Genomic DNA, 21,991 nt, shown 5'->3' with positions numbered 1-21,991 from the left:
ATGCAGCCAAGTTTTTGCTAAGGCATAACAAAAGTAAACTTATTCTAGTTCCCAATAAGTTCCTCATCTCCATTTGAGAACTCATCAGCTTAGAATTCATTGTACTTACCACTATCAGCATTTTGGTTATGACCAATCAGCTGGTCCCTAGGAAGTTTCAAACTTTCCCTCATCTGTCTTCTTCCGAGCCCCCCAAAGTCTTCCAACCTCTGCCCATTACCCAGTTCCAAAGTCACTTTCAGATTTTCAGGCATAACTATAGCAATATCTCACTTCTCAGTACCAATTTTCTGTATTAGTCTGATATCATGTTCCAACAGAAATTGCTATAAAATTTTTCTGTTTTAGTCTGTGTTCACATTGTTTTTTGAGACTTGGTAATTTATAAAGAAAATAAGTTTATTCCAGTTCTGTGAAGAAGGTCATAGGTAGCTTGATGGGGATAGAATTGAATCTATAAATTATATTGGGCAGTATGGCCATTTTCACAATATTGATTCTTCCTAACCATGAGCATGGAATGTTTTTCCATCTGTTTGTGTGCTCTCATTTCCTTGAGCAGTGGTTTGTAGTTCTCCTTGAAGAGGTCCTTTACATCCTTTGTTAGTTGTATTCCTGGGTATTTTATTCTCCTTGTAGCAATTGTAAATGGCATTTCACTCATGATTTGGCTCTCTGTTTGTCTATTGTTGGTGTATAGGAATACTTGTGATATCTGCACATTGATTTTGTATCCTGAGACTTTGCTGAAGTTGCTTATCAGCTTAAGGAGGTTTTGGGCTGAGACAGTGGGGTCTTCTAAATACACAATCATGTCATCTGCAAATAGGGACAATTTCACTTCTTTTCTAAATTGAATGCTATTTCTTTTCTTCTTTTTTTTTTTTTTTTTTTTTTTTTTTTTTTTTTGCCTAATTGCTCTGGCAAGAACTTCCAATACTATATTTAATAGGAGTGGTGAGAGAGGGCATCCTTGTCTAATGCCAGTTTTTAAAGGGAATCTTTCCAGTTTTTGCCCATTCAGTATGATATTGGCTGAGGGTTTGTCATAAATAGCTTTTATTATTTTGAGACATATTTCTTCGATACCTGGCTTATTGAGATCTTTTAGCATAAAGGGCTGTTGAATTTTGTCAAAGGCCTTCTCTACATATATTGAGATGATCATGTGGTTTTCATCTTTGGTTCTGTTTTTGTGGTGGCTAACATTTATAGATTTGCATATGTTGAACCAGCCTTGCATCCCCAGGATGAAGCCTACTTGATCATGATCGATAAGCTTTTTGATGTGCTGTTGCAATCAGTTTGCCAGTATTTTATTGAAGATTTTTGCTTCTATGTTCATCATGGATATTGGCCTGAAGTTTTATTTTCTTTGTTGAGTCTCTGATGGGTTTTGGTATCAGGATGCTGCCGCTCTCATAAATAGATTTGGGGAGGACTCTCTGTTTTTGGATTAAAGACTTAAACATAAGAACTAACACCATAAAAACCCTAGAAGAAAACCTAGACAAAACCATCCAGAACATAGGCATAGGCAAGGACTTCATGACTAAAACACCAAAAGCAATGGCAACAAAGGCCAAAATAGACAAATGGGATCTAATTAAACTTAAGAACTTCTGCACAGCAAAAGAAACAATCATTAGAGTGAACCAGCAACCAACAAAATGGGAAAAATTTTTGCAATCTACCCATCTGACAAAGGGCAAATATCCAGAATCTGCAAAGAACTAAAGCAGATTTAAGAGAAAAAAAACAAACCCATTCAAAAGTGGGCAAAGGATATGAACAGACACTTTTCAAAAGAAGATATTTATGAGGCCAAGAAACATGAAAAAATGTTCATCATCATTGGTCATTAAAGAAATGCAAATCAAAACCACATTGAGATACCCTCTCTTGCCAGTTAGAATGGCGATCATTAAAAAGGAAAAAACAGATGATGGAAAGGAGGTGGAGAAATAGGAATGCTTTTACACTGTTGGTGGGAGTGTAAATTAGTTCAACCATTGTGGAACACAGTGTGGCAATTCCTCAACGATCTAGGAATAGAAATTCCATTTGACTTAGCAATCCCATTACTGGGTATATATTCAAAGGATTATAAATCATTCTATTATAAGGACACATGCACATGTATGTTCATTGAGGCGCTGTTTAAGATAGCAGAGACCTGGAACCAACCCAAATGCCCAGCAATGGTAGACTAGATAAAGAAAATGTGGCACATATACACCATGGAATACTATGCAGCCATAAAAAATGACAAGTTCATGTTCTTTGTAGGGACATGGATGAACCTAGAAACCATAATTCTCAGCAAACCGACACAAGAACAGAAAACCAAACACCACATGCTTTCACTCACAGGCAGGTGATGAACAATGAGAACACTTGGGCACAGGGAAGGGAACAACACTCACTGGGCTAGGTTGGGGGTATAATGGAGGGGAGGAGAGGAACAGCGAGGGACAGGGAGCATGGGAAGGGACAACATTGGGAGAAATGCCTGATGTAGGCGATGGTCGGGGGGCAGGGGATGGAGACAGCAAACCACCATAGCATGTATATACCTATGTAATAATCCTGCAGGATGCAGGATGTGCACATGTACCCCAGAGCCCAAAGTACAAAAATTAATTAATTAATTAATAGAAAATAGGTTTAATTGGCTCACATTTATGCAGCCTGTACAGGAAGCATGATGCTGCTGGCATTTGCTTGCCTTCTAGGGAGGCCTCAGAAAACTTAGAATTATAGTGAAATGTGGCCAGGTGTGGTGGCTCAGACCTATAGCCCCAGCATTTTGGGAGGCTGTGGCGGGTGGATCAAGAGGTCAAGAGATCGAGACCATCCTGGCCAACAGGGTGAAACTTGTCTTTACTAAAAAATACAAAAAATTAGCTGGGCATGGTGGTGCATGCCTGTAGTGCCAGCTACTCAGGAGGCTGAGGCAGGAGAATCACTTGAACCCAGGAGGCGGAGGTTGCAGTGAGCCAAGATTGCACCACTGCACTCCAACCTGGTGACAAAGCAAGAATCCATCTCAAAAAAAAAAAAAAAATCATAGTGGAAGGTGAAATGAAGCAGTCACTATACATGGCTAGAGCAGAAGGAAGAGGGCATGAGAAGGGAGTTGCTGCACACTTTTAAAGAACCATATCTCAGGAGAACTCACTATCATGAGAACAGCATCAAGGGGATGGTGCTAAACTATTCATGAGAAATCCACCCCATGATCCAACCACCTCCCACCAGACTTCACCTCCAACATTGGGGACTACAATTCAACATGAGATTTTGTAGGGACACAGATCCAAACCATATCATATGTTCATCAGGAATGTTGGCTTAAAATTTTCTTTTTTTGTAGTGTCTTTGCCAGATTTTGATATCAGAATGATACTGGTTTTATAGAATGAGTTAGGGAGGAGTCCTTCTTCTTTGATTTTTGGGAATAGTAAGTAGGATTCATATCAGCTCCTCTTTGTATATTTGGTAGAGTTGGGCTATGAATCCATCTTATCCAAGGCTTTATTTGGTTGGTGGAATTTTTATTACTGATTTAATTTTATACTCATTATTGACCTGTTCAGGACTTCAGTTTCTTTCTGGTTTAGTCTTAGGAAGTTGTGTGTTTCCAGGAATTTTATATTTCTGTGGGATCAACTGTAATATCACCTTTGTCATTTCTGATCATGCCTATTTGGATCTTCTCTCTTTTTCTCTTTGTTAATGTAGCTAGCAGTCTATCAATCTTGTTTATCCTCTCAAAAACCAACTTTTGGTTTACTAATTATTTGTATGGATTTTTGGGTCTCAATTTCATTCAGTTCTCTGATTTTAGTTGTTTTTCTTCTGCTCTTTGTGGTTAGTTTGCTCTTTTTTTCTATTTCCTCTGGGTGTGATGTTAGTTTCTTAATTTGAGATCTTTCTAAATTTTTGAGGTAGGCATTTAGTATAATAAACTTTTCTCTTAACACTTCCTTTACAGCATCCCAGAGATTGTGGAATGTTGGGTCTTCATTTTCATTTATTTCAAAAAAATGTTTAAATTTCTGCCTTAATTTCATTGTTTACACAAAATTAACTCAGGAGCAAGTTGTTTAATTTCTATGCAATTGTACAGTTTTGAGGGACCTTCTTGGTATTTATTTCATGATTGGAGAGTATTGTACAGTTTTGAGGGATCTTCTTGGTATTTATTTCATGATTGGAGAGTATAGTTGGAATTATTTCAATTTTTTTAACTTATTGAGACTTGCTTTTGGCCAGCATGTTTTAATCTTAAAGTACATACCACATACAGATGAGAAAAATGTATATTCTGTTACTGATGAGTGGAGTATTCTACTAGGTCTTTTAGGTCCAATTGGTCAAATGTCAAATTTAAGTCTATAATTTATTAGTTTTCTGTCTTGATGATCTGTCCAATTCTGTCAGTGGGGTGTTGAAGTCTTTTATTATTATTGTATGGCTGTGTAAGTCTTTGTAGGTCTAGAAGCACTGGTTTTATTAATCTGGGTGCTCCAATGTTGGTTGTGTATATATTTAAGATAGTTGCCTTCTTATGGAATTAAACTCTGCATCATTATGTAATGTTCTTCTTTGTCTTCTTTTACTGTTATTGGTTTAAATCATGTATAATCTGATACAAGAATAGCAACCTTGTCTCTTTTTTTGGTTTTCTGTTTAAGCAATAGATTTTTTTCCTACTTTACTTTGAGCCTATGAATGTTGTTAGTGAGATGGGTCTCTTGAAGACAGTAGAAAAATGGGTCTTGGGTTTTAATCCAAATTGCCCCTCTGAGACTTTTAAGTACAGCATTTAGACCATTTACATTCAAGATTAACATTGATATGTGAGGTTCGACCCTGTTGCAAAGTTGTTAGGTGGTTACTTTATATTTTCTATTGGGTGGTTACTTTATAGGGTCTATGAGCTACTTACTTAAGTGCATTTTTGTGGTAGCAGGTATTATACTTTTGATTCCATGTTAAGAACTCCCTTAAAGATTTCTTGTAATGCTGATCTAGTGGTAATAACTTCCCTTAAGACTTGCTTGTCTGGAAAAGATTTTATTTCTCCTTCACTGATGAAGCTTAATTTGACAAGATATAAAATTATTGGTTGGAATTTCTTTTCTTTAATAATGTTGAAGGTAGGCCTCCAGTCTCCCCTGCCTTTTAAGGTTTCTGCTGAGAAATCTGTTAGCCTGATGGGGTTTGCACTGTACATAATATAACCTTTTTCTCTAGCTACTTTTAAGTTTTCTTTAGCATTGACCTTGGATAGTCTGGTGACTATATACCTTGATGATGTTGATATTGCAAATATTACACCATTTTTTAAAAGAAGAAAATATGACCACATCCTACAACCTGGGTGAATCTCAAGGGTAGTATGTTAAGCACAAAAAATTTATGGCAGATGATAGATGAACTTAACAGTGATAACTTAAGCATACCCTGAGTATGCCTATGTATGACAGATGCACCTGAAAGTGAGTTCAGACTTTTCAGCATCATCAACCTGGAGATTAATTCCTTATCTATTAGAAACATCTGAGGCTCTTGTTCATCTCAGGGAACACAGGCCACACAGGTGATCAAGGCCCTTTGTTTGGATTAAATGAAGATTGTCAGGTGGAGGCAGTTGAGGGAAGGGTGATAAGTGAAAATGCTATATAATCTGCATGCTTTCTGCAAGCTGTGGCAGTTCTGTCCAGCCCCCTGCCACTGGACCAACCCTGTATGTAAGTTCCAAAAAGCCCTATGTCTCATTCACTGACTCTGGGTCTCTTCTTCAACCTCTCAAACCTTGTGCCATTCCTATTTGAGCTAATAGGGGTTCAGCACAACAATAAGCCAGTCACAAAAGAAGAAATAATGTACAGTCCCATTCATATAATGTATTTTAAATAGTCAAAATTATAGAAAAAGAAAATAGAAAAGTGGTTGCCAAAGGCTTGGGGAGAGGGGGAGAATTCATGTTTAACAGATACAGAGTTTCAGTTTTCTAAAATGAAAAATATCTAGAGATCTGTTGCACAACAATGTGAATATATGTAACAGTTCTGAACTGTAAACTTGAAAATGAGTAAAGCAGTCTACTTAATGTTATGTAGGGTTTTTTTTACCACAACATAAAATAAATGTCTAGATACTATCCCCAAAGATTATCACTTAATTTGTCTGGGATGCTGACTGGATATTGGGAATTTTTAAGCTCCCTGGTGATATATTACTGTCATATAGGACTTTGGGCCTAGTGTCATCAGATGTGATTTTTTTTTTTCAAGAGAAGCTAGGAATAAAGATTTTAATATAAACATTTCTGATTTTTTTTTAATGCTGGGGACTAATTTTTAAAATGCTATACATACCAATACATCATTTGCAGCCTCTGGGCTATGTGATCTCTGAGTTCCCTTCCAGTTTACAATTTCTATAATTAAAACTAACAGTTGCATGTCTCAGTAGCTGGTCTCCTTACCAGGTGACTCTCCTTTGGGTTTTGAATCTTTTCTATTTGAGCTACTCACCCGGGTTAGTATCCACATTGGGGTGTCCTAGAGTTGTATCATGGTTACAAGTCCTCAGCTCTATGTGGGTTGACGTTTTGGCCTGTGAGCTAGATTGCAGATCTTTGAACAGCTGTTTCACACAGAAAACCCTGTTGTTTAAGTTGAATGTTACATGGATTTCTAAATACATTTAACATATGAAAGCAGAATTGCTTTGATGTAGGGTTGGGGAAGAAGGAGTGAATGACTGTGTTCCACTTCCTACCTTATCAGCAGGTCTTTCTCTTCTGAGTAGACTTCATAAGGCCTCTATCCAAGTTGAGAAGAAAAGCTTCAGGAACTGGAGGAGGGAAAGCAGGAGTCTGAACTTCTTTATCCCTTGCCCCAAACAGAGCAGCTGCTGCTCTTTTCAGCTGTACTTAGCTTTCACTTAAGCTTCTGTTTGAAAAGGGGGTTTCCCTTCTTTAAAAAATATTAAAAAAAAAAAAAAACCCTGACCGTTTAGCCCCTGTCCTTGGGCCCACTCCCACACTGTGGAGTGTGTGTTCATTTTCAATAAACCCCTTCCTTCCTTGCTTTGTTTATGCATTTTGTCCAATTTGTTCAAAATGTCAAGAACCTGGACAGCCTCCATCATTAACGTATTTTGGCGAGCCAGCCTGGAGAAAGAGTCTTACAGCAGCTGTTTCCTAGCAGCATCTTAGAACTTGAGGGCAATTGGCCGGGGTCACTCCCCGATGTTACCTGAAGGGCTAGGAAAGAATGGGAAGAATCACCCTGCCCTGAAGGAAGAAGGACTTTTTAAAAAATCTTTTCCACCTGAGGTCCCTGATCCCTACATGTGGCACAGCTCAGCAAACTGGCACATGTTTCAGGCAACTTAAACCTTTTTTTCATATGCTAAATTCTTCCCTTATTGTATTCAACTGGCTAAGAAACAAATGGCTCACCTGGCATCCAGTTCTCATTACAGTTCGTGGCTATTCTTATAAACCTCATAGTATGCTTTGGAGGGGAAACCTGCATGTGGTGCCCACCTAAGGTCAGAGACATCTGGAACTCTTAAGATTGAACCCCATAGGAGGATTCTCTATGGGTTCTGTGGATCTCAAACTCTCAAAAGAAGATGCTCTTGGCAGAGGTTCTGAGGTCTAGTATTAAACCCTTCTTAGGATTTTCTCTTGCAGTTGCAATGCTGCTTGGCCCCAAATTTGTTTAAAATCTGAAGTTTACTGTCTAATGGGAAAGTGGGATGGTGTTGTGTGTCTCCAGGCTTTTGTGCTCCTGCTGTAAGCAGGGGGCCTGGTTAACGTGTGATGCGATGCCCTCCTTTCATACTGTTTGGCCCCAATGCTCCTTGGAATCTGGGGCGGTTTAGGCTTTAAAAATGAACTGACTGGTTTACCCAAAGTTTTCCCAGCCTTCCTTGGAGTATCTATTGGGGCAAAGTAAAACCAGCAAGCTTGTATCTCATGGCTAAGGTTTCAAGCTATTGGATCTTCATTTATGTGTGTATACATGGCTAGATGTGTTTATTTGTATGTACACTTATTGTTATATGTTGTGTCTGCCAAACTGGCTTTTAAGTAAAAGAGGGTTTATAAATTAAGTAAATAAGTCTAAGCAATTTTCAAGTTCACGTGACTTAAAGTATAACTTTACTAAACAAGCTAGCTTTAAAATTATTGGTGGAATAAAAATAGAAATGTCTTCAGATTTGTCAGCATACATTTTGTCTGAATTTTTATGTTTGTCTTTGCTAGATATTTTTAACTGTCAGTGTTAATTCAAGCTAGGAGCTGCTTAGGGTAAGTCTGCCTCCCATTCTATTCAGTCTCGCTGCGATAAATGCATATCTGATTGCTTCCTTTGGAAAGGCTAATTGGAAACTTAAAAAATCCAACCATTTGTCTCCAACCTGTGATCTGAAAGCCCCCAAGACTCCTCACCTTGAGTTGTCCCACCTTTCCAGACCAAATCAATGTTTGTTTTACATATGTTAATTGATGTCCCATGTCTCCTTCATTAAAAGTAATAAGTATAGTGAATGGGATCAATGTTTTAGGTAAACTTTTTGTGTAAATTAAAATCGTAAAGTTATTTTTAATGCTCATTTAATATCTGGATCATTTCCAACTAAGAAGGGTTGTAATATGGGGAAATACGTTTCTAAAATTGTAAATTGTTCTTATAAATGCCCACTATTGTTCAGGATTTCTTGCTTTTTAGGGTTTCACTAAAGTTTAAGGTTACTAAGGATAAAAATTTTAGTTAACACGTAATTCTGTATAGAAAATGTGCCAGAAAGGGTTATGTTATTAGTGAAAAAATAATAATTTTGTCTAATTCAGAAGTTATCTAAGAGTTAGTTCAAATTACAGATTTGAAAAGGTTATTTATGAAACAATGTGGTAAAAAATCATTAAGTAGGGGAGAAAGATGTGGAAAAGTTTAAATAATAAAATATTTTTTAAAAACCCAAACCTGACCTAGATGAGGGTATCTAGTACGCTCATTAATTTTTCAGATGACACCAATAGGAATTAAACAAACTGCACAAATTGAAATTATAAGCACCAGGGAATGATGAATAAATAGATTAAAAAGATGATGGAATCCTGAGGCTATCGAGCCAACCAAATAAAGTGTTACTGTTTAGAATAGAACTCCAATTTTGAAGAGAACATAAATAGAAGTCACCTTGGCATGTAAGGTTCCTTGGCCCCATAGCCTGCTTGCTGGCACTCCATAAGGAGCTACAATTCAGTCTGGATGTCAAAATCTACAGGAATGAAAAGCATCTCAGGCAGCGAGGTTAATTAAAGGTCTGTAACATAAAGCTTAAGAAAAGATTAAAGTAACCAAAATTTTTCCATCAAGATAAAAACACTATGAAGAGAGTCAATGTAAAAAAAATAATAATAATGGCTGCCAAGGCAGCAAAGGGAAATTGATAAACTGTATTATGTCAAAATCCAAAACTTTTATGTATCAAGGACACTATCAATACAGTGAGAAGAGAACCCATGGAAAGGAAGCAAATATATATCTAAGGCTAGGATGGTATGTCATGCCTGTAATCTCAGCACTTTGGGAGGCCAAGGTGGGAAGATTGCTTGAGGTCAGGAGTTTAAGGTTGCAGGGAGCTGTGATCACATAACTGCACTTCAAGACTGGAAAACAGAGCAAGAGTCTGTCTCAAAAACAAAATATTATATATATATATGTATATTACATATATATCTGATGAAGGGTTATATATACATATACATTTGATAAAGGGTTAACATTCAGAAAATACAAATAACTTACTCCTATAACTCAACAGGAAAAACAACACATTAAAAAGGGGCAAAGGAGTTGAATAGACATTTTTCTAAAGAAGATATACAAATGGACAATAAGCACATGAAAAAGTGCTCAACATCACTAATCATTAAAGAAATACAAATTTAAAACCACATGGAAATACCATTTCACATCCATTCAAATGGCTATTATTTTAAAAAAAGACAGAAAATAAATGTTATCAAGGATGTAGAGAAATTGGAACACTTGTTCACTTTTGGTGGGAATGTAAAATAGTGAAAGCGCTGTGAAACACAGCATAGAAGTTCCTCAAAAAGTTAAAAGTAGAATTACTATATAATCCAGCAATTCCACCTCTGGGTATATACCTAAAGGGACTGAACGCAAGAACTTGAACAGATATTTGTATACCCATGTTCATAGCAGAATTATTCACAAGAGCCAAAATGTAGAAGCAACAAACGTGTCCCTCAACAGATATTAAACAAAATGTAGTATATACATAAAACAGAATATTGTTTAGGCTTAAAAAGGAAGGAAATTCTGATACATGCTACAACATGAATGAACTTTGAAGACATTATACCAAGTAAAATAACCTGGTCACAAGAAGACAAAAGCTATATGATTCCACTTAGGTGAGGTATCTCAAGCAGTCAAATTCATAGAGATAGTAGAATGGTGGTTTCCAGGGGTTGGGGGAGGGAGGAATATGGAGTTATTATATAATGGGTACACAATTCCAGTTTTGCAAGCTAAAAAATGTTTTAGAGATAGATGGTGGTGATGGTTGCAGAACAATGTGAATGTTCTAAATGTGAATGCCCCTAAACTGTATGCTTTTAAAAAAATAGTTAAAATGGTAACTTTTATGTTACTTCTTATTTTTTCCACAACTTAAAAATGTTTTTTCTAAAGACAGAGATTATGAGACTCTTAAAAGCATATTGGCCAATATACCAAGCGAGTCTCATGAGATGCCAGCCAGAAGAACTTGACATACACCCTTTACACAGTATATTCCCACTGTGTTTAGTAGACATGGGACTCTATAATCCATCAGGGTGAGTGAACTTTGAGTGTACCTGCTATGGTAGTACTGATTATAGGGACTCTGACTTGGAGAGAAATTAGTGGAAACAAGTAAGGAAGCTTAGACAAGCTAAGTTGAGCACAAGGAGGTGGGTAGGATCAATGAATACATTCCAGGCCAAAAAGATTTTAGTGGACCTGATGATTCCAGAACATTACTTGCAAGGCTACTTACAACAGGCACCAAACCACTTACTATAGCAGCATAAACAAAAGCCAACTATATAATTTGGGAGAATAAAGTCTTTAAACTCCTAACAGGATGAATGTACAGGCACTGGGGAATTATTTATCAGACACTGCATGTAATGCAGAGATACTGAATGATGTCCTTCTGAAACAAAACTGCATTATAGATGCTTAAACAGTCTTGTGGTTTTAAACAGCAATTATTTTACACGTTTTAGAATACTGGAAGGTCTGGTACCACTTCCTCTAGAAAAGTGAAGATTCTTTTTTTTCCATCTTCCCTGCTTTGCAGGGCTCTGAGAACCTCAACATTGTTTGTAATGGCCAGTGCCACCATGAAACATGCTTAAAGAAGTTTAAATATCCATAGATATTGAGTAACATGAAATTAATGATGAATAAAGGACACATCAAATTTGGTACTTGCATGAATGGAGAATTAATAGAAAATTCACAAAAAAAAATAATAGAAAATGCCAACAAAATAAGCTGGTAAAAACCTTAAAAAATATATTAGTTGTCAAATGTAAAGAATAAGTTTCAAGAAAATGTGCCCATTTCACCTTTTGCAAGGTTTAAGTGTACAAATATTAAATGCTTGACCCAATCAGCCTCAAGGGCAGATGCCATGCTCCCAGGTTCATGGCGGTGCCAGAGGATAAAGCACCTGCTTTGCCTCAGGTGAGCAGTAGAGGAAGATGAAGGCATGACACCTCCTTGAGGGTAGGAAGAACAAGAATATGCCTAAGGAGCTGTCAATGAGCTCCATCAGCAAGCAGTCCTCCTATTCCACTGGTAGCATAGCAGTAACCAAACACCTGCCCACAATGCCTAAAGTACACCACAGAAGGATGTACTGTGTCCAAAGACATGCCAAGCTTCAGAGGCAAAAGCCTGTCCAGATGGGCAAAATGAAATTGACTTATGTACCTTTCCTCTTTTTATTGAAACTTCTTTTGACCTCAGGTTCTGAATATTCCCATCATAAAAGCCATGTTCCATGTGGTAAGATAGACATTTCAGTGTTTGAGATCTTAAAACAAATCCCTGTCTGCCTAACAAAGATCTGTTTCACGATAACCATCCATAGGGCCATCATTTCTCAGCATTCAACCTTCCTAAGCCCTCCAAGACAACTGCCACATTTGATCCCAAAGACATCTATCAATCCACAGGAACAGTGCTTTTTGGGTGAGCAATTGCTGGCACTGCCTGTGACCCTCCAGCCACATTTCTATTGAGTAGAGGTCAATGCTGCTTAATGCACTTTCTGTCTAGAATACTGAGAGGAATAAATTACGTTCTGTAATTAGATCTATATTTGCCCTTAATACATAGCAATAGTGAAGAATCAAACATTCACTGACATTCACTGACTGTCAAGTCTCAAAAGATGTCTTTACGTTCTTCAGCTTCAGGGCTCAGGTGTCTTTTTTATTGAATCATAATCAACTCATATTTGATGAAACAGGCACAAGGCTATGGGAAGAGAAACTATTCCAATTCCTGAGAATACCTGCCCTTCTTCACATTGTTTCTTATTTCATTAACTTAAAGGTATCTTGATATTCAGACCTATGGAATTCCTTTTTGACTCAAATCAAAGACTTGGTCTCTTTTTCTCTAAACTTTTTTAAAGAAAACATTGATTTAAAGTTAATGTGTATCAGGCAGTTGGGAGTAAAAAGGCTTTTGCAGTGAGACATAGATTTGAACCTCAGCTGTACCACTTATTAGTTACAGAAACTTGCATGAGTTTCTCTACTCCGTGAGCCTCAGTTTCCTTTCTATAAAATGATGTCAATAATGCTTACTTCTGTTGCTTGTTGAGGGCATTAAGTGAGCTGATGAAGACTATATGCTTAGCAGAGGGCCAGGCACATGGTAAATATTTAAAGATAAAAGCAGTTTAGAAAATTTCTACCTTCTTCTATATGTTCTGAGGAGAAGTAGGAGGATGGAGAGAGAATAAAAGAAGTATCACAGCACAGAGCACTGTAATATTGTAAGTCCCCTATGACATGTAGCTATTATCTTAATATTTTTCTAGTACAGAAGCACAGACGAGATCAAAAGACCCAACGTATGTAGCCATCTCATAAAGCAAGTGTAGGACTCCCACAATATAATCAGGAGTTCAACGGGTTCCATTGTGTTTAACATTCAGACTAAAGGATAAAATCATTTCTTAAGAAAGCTTAAAGGAATTTTTAATATGTCACTTTACTCCCAGTTTCTCGTGTAAGTGCTAACCGATTTTCATATTTTTCTCTCTTTTCTACTCATTCTAGACATGCCCTGCTCCAAAATAGGATGTATTTATTCTATTTGTGTCTCTTTCATCTGTGTCTGGGTGAAAATAATAATCCATTCATATGTGGGTCTACTCTTTTAGATCATTTTTAATCAGTTTTTTTATATAGCATCATAGAATGAAAACTTCAGGCAAGTCTATAAGTCTAAGCTAGAGCTGACTAGCAGATGACCAGTGATCAAAGTCAGCAGTCACTATTGAAACCAGTGTTTATTATTTGGACATTAGAAATGTTTGTCAGCTGGGCACAGTGGCTCACTCCTGTTATCCCAGCACTTTGGGAGGCCAAGGTTGGTGAATCACGAGGTCAGTAGTTCAAGACCAGCCTGGCCAACATGGTGAAACCCCATTTCTATTAATTTTTAAAAAATAATAAAAATAATAAATGTTTGTCATTAAAATGAAAAGCAGGGTTAGTCAGTTAATGAAACTGGCACAGCAGCATTTGGAAGGCAGGGAGGACAAAACACTGAATAAGTTCAGAAACCAAGGAGACATTATAAGCCAACAAGGTCATTGCCTACATGTTCCCTTTACTCTCCGTAAGATTTGAACTTCCTATGAATCCTATCATTTAAGATGGCAACCCATTCCAGCTCTGGAAGGCTTGAATGCCTGTGAAATGCCAACATGAATGAAAATTTAATAGCTTTCCACCTGCAGCACCTTTGCAGATAAATTGTACCAGGCTTCAAACAAGTTGAAGAGCCTCAATATGTTACATATGGAGCAGCTGGTCCAGTCAGTGTTCATTTGCTGAATGGTTTCTGTAATCTCAGCTTGAGCTGGAAAGGAATCTCTAGAAAAGTAGTTAACTCAAAGCATCCATGCAAGAAGCATCTGTCATCCAAGCAACTTTGTGGGAGATGCCTGCCTTCTCAGCTGTGGCAAATGATGAGAAAGTCTGCTATCAGAAAGAGCAACAATGTTCATCAACACATGCTTTCCAAAGTGACACAGCAAGTTTCCATTGCCACTAGCTCAGGTTGTCAACACCTGACCCGAAACCAGAGTCATTTACCCAACACCTCCTTGGAATAAAATGAACAGTTGGTTATTCATGATACTTTTTGGCCCTGTCCCATCAAGAGGTACTTAACAACCTGTTAATCTACTAAGAATATATATTCTATGCCATTGGTTCTACTCTACCAAGTTTGTAAGTATTCTTGTCAAAAAGAAGAATGAAGAAAAGAAAGTCATGTTTGGGAGCAGAGCATTAGAAGCCTTGCAACAACCCAACAAACTGCATTACACTCTCTTACTCCCAGAATTACTTACTCCCAAATACATATTATATAGTATATTTTTCATATAAAATGTTTCCTTTAGAATATAAATCATTTTATTATAAAGATACATGTACACCTATGTTTACTGCAGCACTATTCACAATAGCAAAGACATGGAACCAACCCAAATGCCCATCAATGATAGATTGAATAAAGAAAATGTGGTACATATACACCATGGAATACTATGCAGCCATAAACAGGAACAAGATCATGTCCTTTGCAGGGGCGTGGATGGAGCTAGAAGCCATTATACTCAGCAAACTAAAAGGAACAGAAAACCAAACACCACATGTTCTCACTTATAAGTGGGAGCTGAACAATGAGAGCACATGGACACAGGGAGGGGAACAACACACAGTGGGGCCTTTGGGAGGGTGGAGGAAGGGAAAGCATCAGGATAAATAGTTAATGCATGCAACATTTAATCTAGGTGATGGGTTGATAGGTGCAGCAAACTACCATAGCACATATTTACCTATGTAACAATCCTGTACATCCTGCATATGTATTCTGAAAACTTAAATTTTTAAAAAATGTTTCCTCTGTTTGTATGCAATGGCCTAAACATGCCCTATCTTCTCATGTGATTATTAGTTATTAATGTTCTTTAATTGAACTGGTTTATGAGATCTGTTCGTTTGTTGATTTATACCCACTAACTATACTGACCATAATCCCTACATTAGATCAAAGATTCTCTGTAAAAGGAAAAAAATTATTGCACATACATAAACATATGTTTATACCTACCTTCTAAAACTAATAAAATTGCATGCTTGAAAATCAATCAAGAGACCCCTTTATGTTCCATGTCCACCTGTTTTCACACTGTCTCAATTCTACTATTGACTTTGTCTTCCATTTCTAGATCCTTTTCCATCCTTTCAACTTATCTTTTGAGTGAGCAAACTAAATGGCTTTAGTGAATATTCACCCCATGCCTACCTGCACTACCCAAACCTTGTCATTTATTTCCAAAGTGAGCACCTTGTCTGAGCCACCCCTTAAATCCCCATGATAGAGAGAGGGAGTGGCTCAAAATTTCCCATGAGAATGAGATTGGATGTAAATAACCACCCAAACCTTCAGTCTAGATTATATTGTTCTAAATTGTACTTTGAGGAAAAGTATTTCTCTAAATGATGGTGCTAATCTATATTTTTACTAGGAAATACTTAGCAGAAAGTCATTAATGCACATAGATTTTTATAGAAGCTTTTTTTTTTTTTTTTTGAGATAGAGTCTAACTCTATCACCCAGGCTGAAGTACAGTGGCCTTTTTCTTTTTTTAAAGTCAGTGCCTGATTTACTCTCATTCTTCAGATGTGTAGGCAAACCCCCACATATGTGAATGGCTTTATTGAGGCCTATATGCTAAGCCAGCCCACAGTGGGCATGTGCAACACCTGGTCTGTGGCAGTGTAGCAAGATGATGCTAGTGGTGATGTAAAGAAAACCACTGCGACTAAGTTACTACAAGGGATGGTTAATGAGATTTTGCAGTCATGTTAGGGAATCATGCTGATGTTTCAGGGTGCAGATTTGAATTATAAAGGGTTAGAAGAGGCCCTACTCTGGGTTTCTTGCAACCAGATAGAATCTCATACAGGGAGAGCCAAGCAGAATAGAGAATCCATGATCCTTGAGCATCCCCCAGCCTGATGCCTCCTGGTATAATTTGCTAAGTGCACATCCTTTGAGTTTATCACAGTAAACTGGATCATCTATAAGATTTATGTAATAACTCATTTTTCCCATACCAGTAACCCAGTCCTGCAATAACATGACCCTTCCATGTTTATGCCAGGTGAGATTCAGACTCATCTGCTTGGAACATAGTCTTATCATGTAAGTCAATTTTTCAATAAGAATTTACTTTCTAGCAGATAACGTCTTAATGTTGTTAAATTATAAATTTTTAGGACTTATTACAAGTTTTATGTGCTACCTGTCTGACTTTGATGTTTATAATAAGAAATACAAGCAGTTAGATATTGTTAGTGATTAAATTTTGAAATGAAAATTTCTTACCATCTCTTTCATGTTTCTGGATACACAATGATTGCAGTGAAAGTGTATAGCAGGCTGTTACCATTTGCAACTACCTGTCTGTTGAATCAGTGTTTTCATATATAATTAGATTTTGGAGTTCTACAGCATATTCTATTTGAAAAAACTATTCAATTGGGAGAATAAGAGTTTAAAAACTGCTCTTTTGAAGATACTACCACTGATACCATTTGCAACTCATCCTGATAGGCAAATACAAAACACTGAATGTATGTCCCAAGTATATTTGGAAGGCAGAATCATCATCCTACGAGTGGTATCCACTAGTGAGAGCCTTCTTACCTAATGCCAACCTGACACACAGATGGAACAGTCCCTCAAAATCAAATGTGCAATCAATGCATGAAACTAAAAAAGTAAACCTGAGAAGACATGAAATTTGGACTTTGCCTACCTCAGAAAGAATGAAAAATAGTTCTCATGATGATAATACGTTATCAACATTTACTATAAATGTGGGGTACCTCTGGCCTGGCTTGTATATTTATGATAAGAAAGCAGTTGTAAAATATTGAGCTGTGATTATAACATGGTTTCCAGCTGAGCCCTTAACTTTCCTGTCCCCTTCAATACCTTCCTTTTGGTCTCTATTCATTTGCCTCCTAGAGATGGGCTCCAAATTCAAAATCAAGCTACTCCTATAAGTTATGCAGCTATGGCCTTCTAATTAAAGTTGTCTTGAGAAGATAATGTGCTTTTTACTAAGAAAGAACTTATACTTTGCTTCCATTTTCACTCCTTTTATTCCTCAAATAAGAGAATAAAGTGAGAAAGGTGGAGAGTAGCACTTTTTAATGTGCTTTTGAAACAATAATATAGTAAAAGAATATGAACTGACAGCCCATTCAGCTCCCATATGCATTCTTCTAAACTTGGTCAATAACTATCAATTTAATCTAGTATTCCTATGTCACCAATCACTACTGTGTACCGACACTTGAATTCAGCAAGATCCCATGACTGTACATGACACTGTAATTAAATGACATTGGAACTGTTTATCTTAGATTATTTACCCCCTAGAATTTCATATAACTGATGCCTACTGTACTAGACCATTTTTATACTGCTGTAAAGAACTGCACGAGATTGGGTAATTTATAATGGAAGGAGGTTTAATTGACTCACAGTTCCATGTGGCTGGGGAGGCCTCAGGAAATTCATACAATCATGGTGGAAAAAAGGGAAGCAAGGCACATCTTCCCACGGTGGCAGGAGAGAGAGGAGGGGAAATGGCCACTTATAAAACCATCAGATCTTGTGAGAACTCACTCACTGTCACGAAGACAGCATGGGGGAAACCATCCCTAGGATCCCATCACTTCCCACCAGGTCTCTTCCTTGACATGTGGGGATTACAATTTGAGATGAGATTTGGCTGGGGACCTAAACATATCACCTACTCTTATATGTTTAAAGTGATATTTAATTATAAACATATCACTTATATGTTTAAAGTGATATTGAGTTATAAGCATATCACCTACTCTTATATGTTTAAAGTGATATTTAATTATAAACATATCACCTACTCTTATATGTTTAAAACGAATACATTTAATTATAAAATTAAGAGCCATTATGCTTTTTATATCACCTTTATACTGTATAATTATCTAAACAATACTATAAGCAAATAACACGTATAGGATAATGTAAGTTAACCATAAAGGTAACTTTAGCAAGATCACCAATGCTTGCTTTGAGCCAGCCATCACCATGATATTTTACCCTCACCATGGTAAATACGTGGCTTGCTGTCTGTTGTATCATGATGACGTGGTTCCCAGAGATGTCAATGCTGCCATTGCCACCATCAAGACCAAGTATACTATCCAGTTTGTGGATTAGTGCCCCACTGGCTTCAGGGTTGGTATTAACTACCAGCCTCCCACTGTGGTGCCTGGTGGAGACCTGACCAAAGTACAGAAAGCTGTGAGCATGTTGAACAACACCACAGCTGTCACTGAGGCCTGGGCTTACCAGGACCACAAGTTTGACCTGATATATGCAAAGCATGCCTCTGTTCACTAGTATGTGGGTGAAGGGATGGAGAAAGGAGAGTTTTCTGAAGTCCGTGAGGACACGGCTACCCTTGAGAAGGATTATGAGGAGGTTGGAGCAGATAGTGCTGAGAGAGAGGATGAGAGTGAAGAGTAGTAACCTGTGTGCTACACTTTTATATTCCATTGTCTTGGGACTGTCTTATTTTTGTTATGTGAAAATGTCCATTATATCCCTAAATTGTCAATACAAGTAATAATTGCAATTTAAACAGCAAAAAAAACCCTCACTGAGCATGTTACTCCTAGTGAAATTAATGCATGGTCTAGCCTTATATAAGAAACAGAAAAGCAAAAAATAATTTATTAAAAGATTATTTAATAGATATTAATAGATTAATAGAAAGCAACTTTACAACTTTGTTTCCTCAATAAAATGTCTTCATATGGTTTCTCCCAGATTCAAACCCAGTAATAAACATCCTAGTTCAAGTAGTTAAATGTGAGAAATGGGGTGGGGGATATGCAATAGGGGAGTAAGACAATGAGAAAGGGAAGAGAAAAAAAAGCATTAAAGGGTCTGTTATTTACCAGTTAACATTATAGGCAACTGGAGCTAATCCACAGAGAAACTCTGGGAATCAGAAAATTCCACGTGAAGAAGGGAGCTAGGGCAATCATGTACCCCTCCCATCAGTCACTGGTTGAGGGCTGCTCCTGGAGAGCTCTTAGCTCCCGTCCCTTCCTCCCTGCTGTCTACATAGAGCAGATGTCAATAGCTTACAGAAACTCTTAGGCTGGAAGATGGCAGACACCAACAGTTGGAAGTCTGCCAGAGTGCACCAAAGAGGTAAGGTCTAAAAAACACTGGAGGGACATTGAAAGAATTGCCAATAGAAGATAAATGCCAAGCACAAATTCAGAGGGGTTCACAGGTCATCTAAGCAATTGAGCAAAGATAATAGGTCTCTTTTGACAAACCCTAAGATAAATTACTCTCTATGATTTTAATAATAGTTGCTGGTTACGACTTATTAAGCAGCTCCTATGTGCCAGGCATTGCACTGAGCGACCAATATCCATGATCTCATTTAAAGTTCACAGCAACCCTATTATGATCATCACCAATTTACAGATGAGGAAGTTAGTGTTAGAGAGACTAAGAAATTTCCCTAAGTAATAGACAGGAGTAAATTCTCTTTCTGCCTCCCATTTCTTTCTTAGGTCCTTAGATTGAGAGAAATATTTTCCTTAGAATGAGTATATAGTAGGCTCTAGAAATTTTATCTAAAGAATATGATATCCACAACCATCCATCCACAACCTTCAGAGAAAGACCTATGTCTTCATATCTTTGAAATGCTAGCCTATGTACCAAAAATGAAGAGGTTCTCCACCCTGGTGGCCCTGCCAAATGAGTGGACTTTTACGAGAAGCTCTCATTTCATGCTCTGTACCTGCCTCTTTCAGGTTAGCACTTTTTCTTTTTTTTTTTTTTTTTTTGAGAGCCACCCAGGCTGGAGTGCACTGGTGCAATCGCAGCTCACTGCGCCCTCTCCCTCCCAGGTTCAAGCAATTCTCCTGCCTCAGCCTCCCAAGTAGCTGGGATAACAGGCATGTGCCACTATGCCTGGCTAATTGTTATTGTATTTTAGTAGAGATGGGGTTTCACCATGTTGCCCAGGCTGGTCTCAAACTCCCAACCTCAAGGGATCTGCCCACCTCGCCCTCCCAAAGTGCTGGAATTACAGGTGTGAGCCACCACACCCTACTGAGGTTAGCATTTTTAAAGAGCTGTAAGTTCCATTAATTACAAGACCATCTCTGCATCTGTTTCCTTTCCCATCTGACTTCCATTCACATTGCCTGGTCATCGACAGGGAAGTTTTTTTTTGTAGCATCCTTCCAATCTGACTTTTCTTTTACCTCTTCACATTCTGGCAATTTTATTCTATGATCTCCAGTTAGAACTTTAAAATAGATTTTTAAAGAACATCTGGATGTTAGAACTTAAAAGACCTAATGTGTAACCATCTACTATAATAAACCTAAATTCGAATTCATTTTAAGTAGCATTTTGGGCAAAATAATATTTTAAACTCACTTGCCTTAGTTCTCTTTTACTCCTGATTCTCCAAGTCTTTCTATAAACTTTCAAACTTTACGTCCTCTGATGCTATCATACCCATTTTCAATTATTTGTATCAAAGGAAGAGGTTATCATAGGGGAAAACCCTTCTATGTTATTTTACCAGTCTAATTTCTAGACAAAAGCTCTAAAGTGGTAACAGATAGAAGATATGTACGTCCAAATAAGCTGTAAGCTAGGAAGACAGACCAACAATTAGCAATGAAGGTCAAATGCTAGTACAACAAAAGACATGGAGAATACTGATATCCTTTGTTGGAATGACATTTCACAGATACTGGTATCTTGTTAAAGATTACATTTCCAAGATCAAAATGGATAATGATAAAACATGCTCAGGAATGGAAAGCAAGAGGGTTTTACTAACAGTAGCCCTTTGGAATTTATAAGTGGTATTGAATGACTGACAGGAAGATAAGTAGCATATTACTGTTCAGGGAATTCTGTTACTTTCAAACCATGCAGGGTGGCAGGGAGGCAGTGGGGGTGTCTGCCATGATTAGTCTTTCTTCTTGCACCTTGGTTGTGAAACACAATTCAGTGTTAATCTAAATGTAGACATAGGTGTGTGTGCACGTACACACATATACACACATACACATATGGAGAAATGGAAACCTTTCATACAGTCTGTGCTTGAGAGAACTGAAGATCTTTTATCAATATGACTGGAGGCTTCCTTTACATCCTGGAAATCATTCCACAGGAATATTTAACCTTCCTCAAAAGTGAAGCTAAAAAGTCTTCCAGGAGTGGTCCCCTCCCTTGAAGTAGGCCTAAGTTTTCTTCTCTTAAAATAAAAACAGGGTAAATATTTTAGAGAGCCAAGAGACTTAGACCAGTCTATAAATTAAAATGTATTAAAATTCATTCATAAAAAACACACTGAATTTATTTCTTATTTTAACATTACTTCTGAAATGTTTGAGTAGATCTGGATCTCACACACATACACAGCCTTTGGTGGAGAAAAGAGGGTGTTAAATAAGTGATGTATTCAGCGACCGGTTTTAAGAGGAGAGATGTTTTCTGGCTTTTTG

At 37.4% G+C, this 21,991-nt stretch overlaps 1 pseudogene; it reads left to right on the top strand.

Annotated features, from left to right (window-relative positions):
- Positions 1–18,959, top strand: part of LOC135270550 (tubulin alpha chain-like) — a 60,508-nt pseudogene extending 41,549 nt beyond the window's left edge.
- Positions 18,960–21,991: the final 3,032 nt, after the last annotated feature.

The sequence above is a fragment of the Aotus nancymaae genome, unplaced genomic scaffold, assembly GCF_030222135.1.
Source record: "Aotus nancymaae isolate 86718 unplaced genomic scaffold, 86718_ANA_hifiasm-v0.15.2.pri h1tg000064l_0, whole genome shotgun sequence".
In the NCBI taxonomy this organism is placed as follows: Eukaryota; Metazoa; Chordata; class Mammalia; order Primates; family Aotidae; genus Aotus; species Aotus nancymaae.
Note: the sequence above shows the minus strand (reverse complement) of the source record. Positions and strands in the feature narration are given on the sequence as shown.